Source organism: Octopus sinensis, linkage group LG4, assembly GCF_006345805.1.
Source record: "Octopus sinensis linkage group LG4, ASM634580v1, whole genome shotgun sequence".
In the NCBI taxonomy this organism is placed as follows: domain Eukaryota; kingdom Metazoa; phylum Mollusca; class Cephalopoda; order Octopoda; family Octopodidae; genus Octopus; species Octopus sinensis.
Window position 1 is genome coordinate 154872622 of NC_043000.1, and position 12478 is coordinate 154885099.

The following is a 12478-nucleotide window of genomic DNA, read 5'->3' on the forward strand; positions in this document are numbered from 1 at the left end:
TTAATTACATCCTATCCCCAAAATTGGGTTTCTTGTGTCAATGTGAATAATGTGAATATAATATTACGGTAGTGCTAAATAAGCAGAAATAAGAGATTTGGCAGATGAAATGCCTTGTGGTATTTTCTTTTACCTGTGTTTTAATTCAAATCCCACTGGAGTCAACTTTACCTTTCATCTTTCTGGAATTGATACAATAAGCACTACCCATATCAGCTACACCCTCACCATAACTTGTGGTCCTGTTGCAAAGTAAGCCCTAAATTTTAAGGCAGCTTGTCTCACAATGAAGATGAAATAGGTAGAATTAAAAACCAATTTGGGAATTCTTCAAGCAGTTAATCTGTTAATGAACTTGCCTCTTATGAAAAAACATTCTCTACATGTTTCAATTAATTTTGAACGTAATCAAGAATTTAAAGGAATTAAGTAAAATAATTAACATTTTCATTTTCCTTGTTTGGAACATAGCAAAATTGCATAAGATATTATGAAAGAAGGTCTTAACTTCAATATAACCATTGTAAAATAGGCAGTTTTATATCATAAAACCAGATTAGTATCAAAAAGATTAAGCCTTTTAATACCATATGTCCATTGAAGCATAGCTGGTTGGAACTAATGAACAACACAGCTGTTATTGTGAATTTTCAAGGTGTGAGATTCATGCCTTCTCCCAAAGGGCATAGGTTCTATAATGTGTGGGATAATGTGTAAAAATCAAATCAAATCAAATCCAATCAAATCAAAATCGATAAACATCAATGGAATTTGTAGTTTTGTGGTACCAGTGCCGGTGGCACATAAGAAAACCATCCGAACGTGGCCGTAGCCAGTACCGCATCGACTGGCCTCCGTGCTGGTGGCACGTAACAAACACCATCCGATCGTGGCCGTGCCAGCCTCGCCTGGCCTCCGTGCTGGTGGCACATAAAAAACACCATCCGAGCGTGGCCGTTTGCCAGCCTCGTCTGGCACCTGTGTCCGTGGCACATAAAAAAACACTATCCGAGTGTGGCCGTTCGCCAGCCTCGTCTGGCACCTGTGTTGGTGGCACATAAAAAGCACCCACTACACTCACAGAGTGTTTGGCATTAGGAAGGGCATCCAGCTGTAGAAACACTGCCAGATCTGACTGGCCTGGTGCAGCCTTCTGGCTTCCCAGACCCCAGTTGAACCGTCCAACCCATGCTAGCATGGAAAGCGGACGTTAAACGATGATGATGATGATGATAGCTATATTTCATCAAGTTGTGAACTTGCCTTCCTTGAAACATATCATCTATTCAAAACTACTTTGCCTTTATATTTTTATTAACAATCAATGAATAAGTTTCATATGTAGATGGCTACAATTCTGATATTTTAATATTATTTTATGGTCTATATATGTAGTGGGGCTCCAGTATGGCTGCAGTCTAATAACAGAAACAAGTGAAATTTTACATGTTCTTCCTCTATACAATGTAATATTTATTTCCCAACTATATAGCATAGCTATTGGTTAACAAACATATTCATGACTTTTCTAATAATTAATTCTTTAAAATTTCCTTTGCTTAATTAGAAATTAAACAAATGTTGGTTAAAGAATATTTTTAACAAAACCATAAAACTTGAAATGATATTTGAATAATTCTATAAAATACCATATTTGTAGAAGTTAAGAAATTGCTGAATTATTGATTGAGCTGACCTCAGTACATTACTTGTATCGCTATAGTTTATAGTTTATGTGGAAGAGTAAAATTCCCAAAGTATATCAGATTTTTTATTACCCACAAGGGGCGAACATAGAGGGGACAATACAATCTGCTATGGGGTCAGATTACCGAATGAAATTACACAAAATGATGAACTTTAAAAATTTACAAAAAATGACAAAAAATCGAATGGTAGAACAGGCCAGAAGACATTACGGATGGAGTGGGGGCGGTTTTAGCTCGGACCCCACGAGCCCTGCCTCGCCACTGATACTTGGGTTTTCGTCTTGTTTCACATTTATGTGGTACCATCCATACGCAACATCCACGCTACATTCTTCCATCGTTCTTCAAACACTTTTTTAGTCAGGCATTTTCTCTCCAGCCCTATTTTCCTTTTCAGATGGAAAATGAAGTAATTCATCAACCCAGGGCCAGAGATGAAATTGCCTGACTCTAAACCTTTCAGCCTCGTCTTCCAAATCACCTCTCTCGCAATTGCAACTACAACGAGAATTCCCAAAGTATATCATCAATATTTCTAGAACATAATAAAATAAAACTAAATGCTTATGGGAATTTTGTCAAGCACTTCATTGTGCTTTTTCCAGTCATTCGCCCTTAAAATGTTTCTGTGTGGCACAGTGAGCCTAAAGCAAGTATAGTGGAAGAAGTAGTATAGCAACAGCAAGAAATAACTACAAACTCATAACACCTTTCTCTTCTTGATCCCTACAACACACACATATACATACACACACACACGCACAGCAACCACACATATAAGGTAGTCACTTTCTCCTCTCTCTCTCTCTTCCTATATATACATACATACATATATATATCTTATCTCATCTACCTCTGCATCTCTATCATCATCATCATCATCATCATCATCCTTTAGCATCTGCTTTCCATGCTAGCATGGGTTGGACGGTTCAACTGGGGTCTGTGAAGCCAGAAGGCTGCATCAGGCCCAGTCCGATCTGGCAGTGTTTCTACGGCTGGATGCCCTTCCTAACGCCAACCACTCCGTGAGTGTAGTGGCTGCTTTTTACATGCCACCCACACAGGTGCCAGACGGAGCTGGCAAACGGCCATGGACAGATGGTGCTTTTTACATGCCACCGGCATGGGGGCCAGGCGAGGCTGGCAACGGCCACGATCGGATGGTGCTTTTTACGTGCCACCTTATATATATATATATTTTACTGGGTAAGACCGGTTTATGAGGATTTCCTCTCCATAAAGGGATTAACTTTATTGCATATCTTCAGACCCCAAGATCTGTTGGCCTAAGACCTAAACAAGGGGATTATCTCCATCCCCTTCTTTACATTTGTAACAAGGCTTTTCCTCTCCTTATTTTAAAGAGGTCTTAGTCCAACAGGTTTTGGAGTCTGACGGTATGCCATAAAGTTAAACCCAGGGTAACCCCATAAACGAGCATTCCCCATAAAAAAAAAAACATAGACTGCTCTACTTCTTAGAATGTGCTTTTTCTCTGGATTTATGTTTTCTAAAAACGATATATACCTTGGGAATAAGAAGCATCAAATGGATAAGGACAGTTGTGTGAGTAAGTACCACTCCCTAACTGTGGAAGAGGTGAACCCAGGAAGACATGGGATGAGGTGGTGAACCATGACCTTTGAACATTGGGTATCACAGAGGTAATGACAGGAGAAGACCTGGCAACTCACAAAGTGAGATAACAGCCATGCATGTACAGCCCAATTAAAAGTACCCATGATGCATTGGGTGATATGATATGCTTAAGAAGACCTGTTGAGTCAAGTAAAACCAATACTGTAGCTGTGGCCAGTGGCCCCTGACTGGCACTCAAGCTGGTGGCATGTAAAAAGCACCATCCGGATGTGGTCGATGCCAGATCTACCTGACTGGCTCCCTTGCTGGTAGCACTTAATAAGCACCATCCAAATGTGGCTGATGCCAGTACCCTCTAGCTGGCTCCCTTGCCAGTGGCATGTAAAAAGTACGATCTGAATGTGGCCGATACCAGTATCTCCTGATTGGCTCCCATGCTGGTGGTATGTAAAAAGCACTATCCGAGCATGGCTGATGCCAGTACCTTCTGACTGGCCCCTGTGATCGATGCCAGGCCTGCCTGACTGGCTCCTGTGCTGGTGGTATGTAAAAAATACCCACTACACTCTCAGAGTGGTTGGCGTTAGGAAGGGCGTCCAGCTGTCAAAACATTACCAGATCAGATTGGAGCCTGGTGTAGCTGCTGGCTCTCCACACCTCAGTCAAACCGTTCAACCCATGCCAGCATGGAAAATGGATGCTAGACGATGATGATAATGATGATGCTGATGATATATATATGCACACACACACTCACACACATATCCATGTGTGCATATTTACACACATACACACACACACACACACACACACACTCACTCACACATGTACATATATGTTTCTAGGCATTTGTTCTTTATTATATTTGTCGCAATTATTGTATTACACGTATTTTCATATAAAAAAAATTACCTTAAATTTCTCCAGCAATTTACCTATTAGAGGGAATTACTTTCAAATTTCTGTTAAAATGTCTTTACAATGAGCTATGCACTTTCTACAGACATTTGTATCATTCTTAATAGAATTTCTGTGATGGATGCCCACCAGTTTCACCATACGTAGAGATTTATGATCAATGGTCGATAAAATGTATCTACACACCAAAGCTATATTCTGATCAAGTGCTGCTGAATTTCTTGCTGCCAGTCTCTTTCCCTTTACTGACTTTATAAGCTTGTCATAGCAGATTATGACTTTGGCTTTCAAGTCATAAAGCATATATCATTTTTATAAAAGTGCAATTAAAAATAAGTCTTACTTCTATTCATAACTGCAATGAAGAGGTTAGTTTTGAGTTTTACTGTGCTACTCCTAGGTATACTCTTTACTCTTTTTACTCTTTTACTTGTTTCAGTCATTTGACTGCGGCCATGCTGTAGCACCGCCTTTAGTCGAGCAAATCAACCCCAGTACTTATTCTTTGTAAGCCTAGTACTTATTCTATCGGTCTCTTTTGCTGAACTGCTAAGTTACAGAGACATAATCACACCAGCATCAGTTGTCAAGCGATGTTGGTGGGGACAAACACCAACACACACACACATATATATATATATATATATATATATATATACACACATATATAAGACGAACTTCTTTTAGTTTCTGTCTACCAAATCCACTCACAAGGCTTTGGTCGGCCCGAGGCTATAGTAGAAGACACTTGCTCAAGGTGCCACGCAGTGGGACTGAACCCGGAACCATGTAGTTGGTAAGCAAGCTATTTATCACACAGCCACTCTTGCGCCTTTATTATTGTGTAATTTTTCCACAATAATCTTGGGCCAATCAATGCCTTGGGAATAGAACTGTTAAAAAAGAAACTGTATAGAAGATCATTATGTATATACACACACAGGCACACTCACACATACACATATACCACCATCATCATTATCATTATTTAATGTCCACTTTCCATGTTGGCATGGGTTAGATGGTTTAACAGGATCTGGTGAGCTGCCAGACTCCCCAAGTTCCAGTGTCAGCTTTGGTATGGTTTCTACAGCTAGATGCCCTACAGCAGTTCAGGAGTAAAAGAGTGTGCAGACAGACAGACAGACACACAGGTGTGTATATATACATACATATGTGTATGTATGTATGTATCTCTTTTTCTCCATATTTTGCGAACCTTTACAAGGAAAAGATTAACAGTGAATTTGTACTTTTGGGTTGCTCCCCTTGTGGTGCACCTGAGCACTATATACAATAATTTCATTATTATTATTATTATCATTATTATTACACTATGCTTTATCTGGCTTCTTTTTGAATCCATATAGTCATTGGCAAGTTGTTTCTTTTTTAGGCAGATGGTGTTAGGTAGAATGATGATTAGGTGTCGTATAGGCGGAATCATGATGTAGTTGTGTAGGAAGGTGGGAAAGAGGAGGATAGAAGGAAAGTATGTGTTTGTAAAGTGTGTCTTTTCAGAAAGTTATGGTGAGGAGATTTATTTTGGTTTGATGCAAGACTTTTGTTCTTATTTAGGTCACTCAGGTGTGGAAGTAAATGTGTAAACAGAAGTGTCAAATTCAAGTCATGATATCATTTGTACAGAAATTTGGTTTTTGTTGTATTTTAGGGTTCACAAAAGAATGTTAGTAGATAAATCAGTTGGTCACACTGTAAAGATTAGACTAAGATTGAATTAGTGATTTTGGTGTTCATGGCACTATAGTTCTATTAAAAATTAAAACTGTATTTTGAAAAGGTTACAATTGAGGAGATTATGTCTTTATAAATAACTATTCAGCTTTCTATTCTGTTTCTAGTATAACTATTTGTATTTACATTGTATTATTGCAGACGAATGGATACAACTAACTGTATGATGTTAGCTATATATTCAGATAGATGCACAAAGAGAATACATTTTTCCATAAGTATATTCATCTGTAAGGTGATATATATGTATAAACAAAATATAAGTATAGCAATCATCATCACCGTTTACCGCCCGCTTTCCATGCTGGCATGGGTTGGATGGTTTGATTGAGGACATGCAAGCCAGGAGGCTGCATCAGACTCCAATCTGATCTGGTAAGGTTTTTACAGCTGAATGCCCTTCCTAACACCAACCACTCTGAGAGTGAAGTGGGTGCTTTTTACATACCACCGGCACAGGTGCTAGTCACAATGTGAATAAATAAGCATTGTACTTGACAGAATAATTTGAATACTAAAGGGTTAAGGATATAATATATATATATATATGTATCCTTAAGGTCATTTCATCATATTGAACCATTAATCCCAACACACTTTCTCTTTCACTTTTGTTTCATTCTCTCTCCGTTTTTTTCCCTCTCAATCCTTTCTGATGAAGAGCGTAGGCATGAAACATCAAAGACTTTTCCGTTCTTCTCAAGATTTTACTAATACAGTCGCTTGTTGTTCCTTCATCTGTCTTCGTCTTTTGTTTTCTGTAAATTTGAACTATATATATATATATATATATATATATATATATATACACCCGTATTTTAATGTGTATAAGGAACCCCCTAATTTTTGGGGCTTAAAATTTGAAAAGAAGGTTTTGTAAGGGATTAGGTAAATTTTGATAAGTGCACCTGCACTTACCGGGTTATGCATTTCATTTTTGCGTGGGGAGAGAGAGAGAGATGAGAGACTATGGATATAGTAAGAAAGAAAGGGTCTTCTATGAAAGAGAGGAGTAACATAAATGAAATAAAAACTATTTTAAATGATACTAATGAGATGTTTTTCATCTCTGTTTGTCTGTCTCTCTCTCTCTCTCTCTTTCATGCACACAAACAAATGCTTGGTACTGTGGAAGAGAAGACAAATGTTTCTTCTTCTTAAACATACAAGATATAGTATGTAAATTAAGGTTGTTTTTAAAAGATACAATATTTTCCAATTAGAATATATTTCTTTTCTCACACAACATTTAAGATATAGTTATTTTAAATCGATTCTTTGAAAAACTGATTCTCTAAATCTCGATTAGAGTTTCAGGCGGGAAAACTTGCAAAGGAAAAAATGATTTTTAAAATTTTTATCTAAAACACTTGATATCAGTTGAATCTATTCTGCAATCCGGAATTAATTTTCCCAGTGATTTTAAGAGGTATGAAAAAGTTATTTTGTTTTATTATTCTTTTACACAAAAATTCTCCAGAGGATATGTTCTTGTCATTACCAATAATTTCTATAACTTTAGCATTTTCACTTCTTTTCAAAGTTGTTTGAATTTTCAGTCTTATATAATCCATACTTTCGAAAACGTATTTCTCTAAAATGTTGGGGTGGCAGTAAAATTTCCAAGTTTTCCACCTCACCCCAACCTCCGTTTTCTGGACAAAAAAATGCTTTATGGCATATTAGGCAGTCACTATAATTCATTCAAGGAAAAAAAAGTTCCAATGATTCCGAGATGGTGGGGGGTTCTGATTTTCTACCCCATATTTTTCCGACCAAAATTAAAGGGATTGCGGCTCATTAGGCGGTCAGGGTACTTGATTCCATGCAAAAAATCCGAGGTGTTTTTTTTTTTTAGTGAAATGTGTGTTGGTGCACTTATGAAAATCTACCGTGTATACCCTTAAGAAGAATATACATGTATATCTATGTATGGATTTGCATATATATATACATCTATGAGTAGACATGCATGTATATACGTATATGTACATGTATATAAAATAATAAATGAGCCCTTTTAAAGCCTAGCCAGGCTCAGGGGCCCGGTTTTCCGGTTTCTATGGCGTATGTGTTCCCCAGCTGAACGGAACCCCAGTCCATCGCAGCGTTACTCATTTTTGCCAGCTGAGTGGACTGGAAAAACGTGAAATGAAGTGTTTTGCTCAAGAACACAACGCGTCGCGCGGTCCAGGAATCGAAACCACAATCTTACGATCATGATGCCGACACTGTAACCACTAAGTCACGCGCCTCCACTCATGTATAAGATTACAGGGTTAGATGATTGTGAGGGGGTTATTCTTAATTTTTTTGTTATCTTTCTTGCTACGTATGCTTTAATATGCTCACATACACATGCACACCACACACACACACGCGCATGTATCTGTGAGAGTGTATAGTTGGAGGTACAGCTGTGTATGAGCTTAAATGTGGATGTATGGCTCTGTGTACCTGTGTGTGCTTACACACCCACATATGTTTGTGCATGTGTATCTATGTGTATGCATGAGTGTCTATCTATCTATCTATCTATCTGTCTGTTTATCTATCTGTCTGTCTGTCTGTCTATCTATTTATCTATCTATCTGCCCCATTTCTCGCTACACACACACACACACACACACACACACACATATATACACCCAGAACCACGCTAATAGGTTAGGAGTGAAATCTAGGATTTCTAGGTTTTCTATGAATCGATTTTGATAAAACTTTTCCCAGCTGGTTTGCACACTATGGCAACACCATCATTATATTTTCATTATTCCATGTAACGTTCTTTCCTTTTTATTTCAGTTTCTTCAGTATTTGGGTGAACCACGCTAATAGCTTTTGAATGGAAATAAACCATCTTGATATTTTTTTCAGAAATTTAAGTGTAATGATACATATTAAACATACATTGAGAATATATTTAACAGAAAACCATAATAATATTATAACATTTATTGACATAATGAATTGTTTAGTCAAAGAAGAAACGATCGCATTGTGGCCACAAGTTACGTGGGAAACCTGGACAAACAAGCAAAACCATTTTCATTGCCTCCGGACTTACTCATGTACCGAAAACCACCAGGAATCGCAATCTCGAGACCATGGCTTCCGTGCAAGTACCCTTGAAACTGCTTCCTCCTTCCTTCTCGAGCCACGCCTGGCCCATAAGGGCTGGTTTCCCGGTTTCCTTGGCGTATAGGTTCCTCACCTGGACGGGACGCCGGTCCGTCGCAGGTGAGCTGCAAGATACAGGAGGAAAGACTGAGAGAAAGTTGTGGCGAAAGAGTCAGCAGAAGTTCGCCATTACCTTCCGCCGGAGCCGTGTGGAGCTTAGGTGTTTCGCTTATAAACACACACATCGCCCGGTCTGAGATTCGAAGCCCCAATCCCGCAATCGCGAATCCGCTGCTCTAACCACTAGGCCATGTGCCTCCACGAAACTGCTTTCTCACAAGAGTTTGAAGCTTCAATGGGCTCAAAAGTACATGACGTTAGACACGAGTTGTGTTCTATTCACTGACGAAACCAGGCCAATCCTTGGCGAACCTGGTGGTTGGGCAAATGGTTGGGTCTATTCTGGAGATGAGCATCACCAACATTTACGACGTCAACAACAGGGTGGAGGAGTCATGTGGGCTGGTATAATTGGGGACAGATTTGTTGGCCCAATCAGGGTGCCTGAAATGGTTAAAGTGACCACAGCCGCCTGCTACAATCTCCCGAAGAAGGACTTGGATCCCTGGCTAGATGACATACTGCTGTTACTTCTAAAGAATCTCATATTCATGCATGACAACGCTCCCTCCCACTCTGCTAGGACCACCCAAACATTCCTAGGGTCTTATGACATACAAGGTGAAAGGTTGGTGGTGTGACCGCTAGCATTTCCGGATCTCAACTGTATCGAAAATCTTTGGTCCATCATTAAACAAGATGCTTATGCCGGCCGAAAGATGACTTATGGGCAACCATCAAAGCTGCAGCAGAGGCAATCCAGCCTGTTACTTTTAAGAAATTGACAGATTCCATGACTAATAGGGTTTCTGAAGCTTTCCGTCATAATCGCGCACATGTGGCTAAATAGTACACTATGTCAATAAATGGGAGTGGCACTTCTTCACACATCTCTCCTCATCCATCCGTAGTACATGACCATACCAGCGCAAACGTTTCTCTTGCATGCCACATCCGACGCTTCTTATGTCCAACATTTCTCTCAGGGTACTTACACTCTGTTGTGTGTGCACACTGACATTACACACCCAGTGGATCATGCTAGCTTCATTTCTTTTGAGCCTACGCATGTCCTCAGCAGTCACGGCTCATGTTTCACTGCCGTGAAGCATGGCAATTCGCACACATGCATCGTAAAATCTACCTTTCACTCTGAGCGAGAGGCCCTTTGTCACCAGTAGGGGTAGAAGCTTTCTAAACTTTGCCCAGGCTATTCTTGCTCTAGTGGTAATACTTTCTGAGTATCCATCCCCAATACTACCTAGGTAGCGGAAGCTATCAACTACTTCTAGTTTCTCTCCCTGGAGTGTGATGGAATCTGTTTTCTGAGCATCTGTGGTGTTTATTGCCCCTGTGCATCTGCCGCACACGAAAGCTATCTTCGCGATTAATCTTCCTTTGATGTTGCTGCACTTCTTATGTGTCCATAGCTTACACTGGGTACATCTTATAGAGTTTCTACCTACACCTTTTCTACAGATCGAGCAGGGCCACGTACCTGGATGTGTGTGTGATGAATTCCTCTGTCATTGCCTGGAGGATTATGATGAATAAAAGGGGGCTGAGGGCTGAACTTTGGTGTACCCCTACTTCTACCCGGAATTCTTCACTATACTCATTACCAATCCTAACCTTACTAACGGCCTCTCTGTATAGGGCCTGCACAGCCCTTATTAAACATTCATCAATCCCCAGTTTCCGCATCGCCCACCAGATCGGGGGCCCTGTCAAAGGCTTTCTTCAAGTCCACAAAAGCTAAGTATAGGAGTTTATCTTTAGCTAGGTATTTCTCCTGCAGTTGTCGAACCAGGAATATGGCATCAGTGGTGCTTCTACTCGGCACAAAACCGAACTGCATCTCATCTAAGCAGACTCTTTCCCGAATGAGATGGGCTATGACCCTCTCCGTGACCTTCATCACCTGACCCAGCAGTTTGATACCCCTGTAGTTATTTCTATCTAGAGCATCACCTTTACCCTTGTAGCAGTTGACTATGGAGCTGCTACGCCAGTCATTCGGTATGACTTCATCATGAACTACCTGGTTTACAATGCGGGTGACTAGGCCATAGCCCATACCATCAAATGTTTTAAGCATCTCAGCAGTGATTGCTGATGGGCCGGGGGCTTTTCCTGGTTTCATACCCTTATATATATATATTGTATCATTAGGCTGTAGCTGGCATAATAAAATAAAAGTTCTTATATGCATATTCAAAAACGTTTCCCATGAACGAACTTAAAAGGATGTATATATATATAAATGCCTTTATATACACACATATACATTTGTGTATATATATTTTCCTATTGGCACACACACATACACGCATATAAACATATAAATCTCTAAATACATACATGTGTGTGTGTGCGCGCGCGTGTAACAGTGATGTCCAAAAGATAAATGTTTTACTTGATTTAAAGTAAATGAATGCCAAATAATGTATTTTTATTGTACGTCATGTATTTCGAATTTTTTCAGGGCAGTTACTATAATCTTGTAAAATATTGATTAACCTAAGATATTTAAGCATATAAAAAATAAATAAATGCGCCCTTTTTAAAGCCCAGCCAAGCTCATGGGCCCGGTTTCCCGGTTTCAGTGGCGTATGTGTTCCCCAGCTGGACGGGACGCCAGTCCATCTCAGCGTTACTCATTTTTGCCAGCTGAGTGGACTGGAGCAACGTGAAATGAAGTGTTTTGCTCAAGAACACAACGCGTCGCCCGGTCCAGGAATCGAAACCACAATCTGACGATCATGATGCTGACACCCTAGCCACTAAGCCACACGCCTCCACATTTAAGCATAGAGTTACATCTAAAGTAAGTAATTTCAAAAGAATATTGGTTTAAGTAAGATTAATATTTATGTCAGTGATAATAATTTTCAAGTTGTCGATCTTTCGAAATCTGTACATATAATATGGCGGACAAAAGGAATCAAGCTGAATCTATTTCAAAGGAAAGACAAGCAAATAATCGAGAATGATTGGTAAACATCGTCAAAAAGTAGAAAATAAAGGCACTAGACATAAAATTTAGTTGAATTATTGTAATGTTTAACGTTTTTATTTTTGATAATTTACCTGAAGATTTTTACAGGTGACCATATGTAGGAAAAAAATCTACCAAATCAACTTTTGTCTACAACAATTAGCATGCATGCAGGTATGTGAGCGAGCAGAGAGAGAGAGAGAGAGAGAGAGAGAGCTATACTGACTGCGGACATGCGCGCATTCACAATTAATGA

The 12478-nt window shown here is 39.5% G+C and overlaps 1 protein-coding gene across 11 annotated transcripts in view; it reads right to left on the bottom strand.

Annotated features, from left to right (window-relative positions):
- Positions 1-12478, bottom strand: part of LOC115210354 (potassium voltage-gated channel protein Shaw) — a 505184-nt gene that overhangs the window by 170258 nt on the left and 322448 nt on the right. The gene's annotated exons all lie outside the window — the stretch shown is intronic.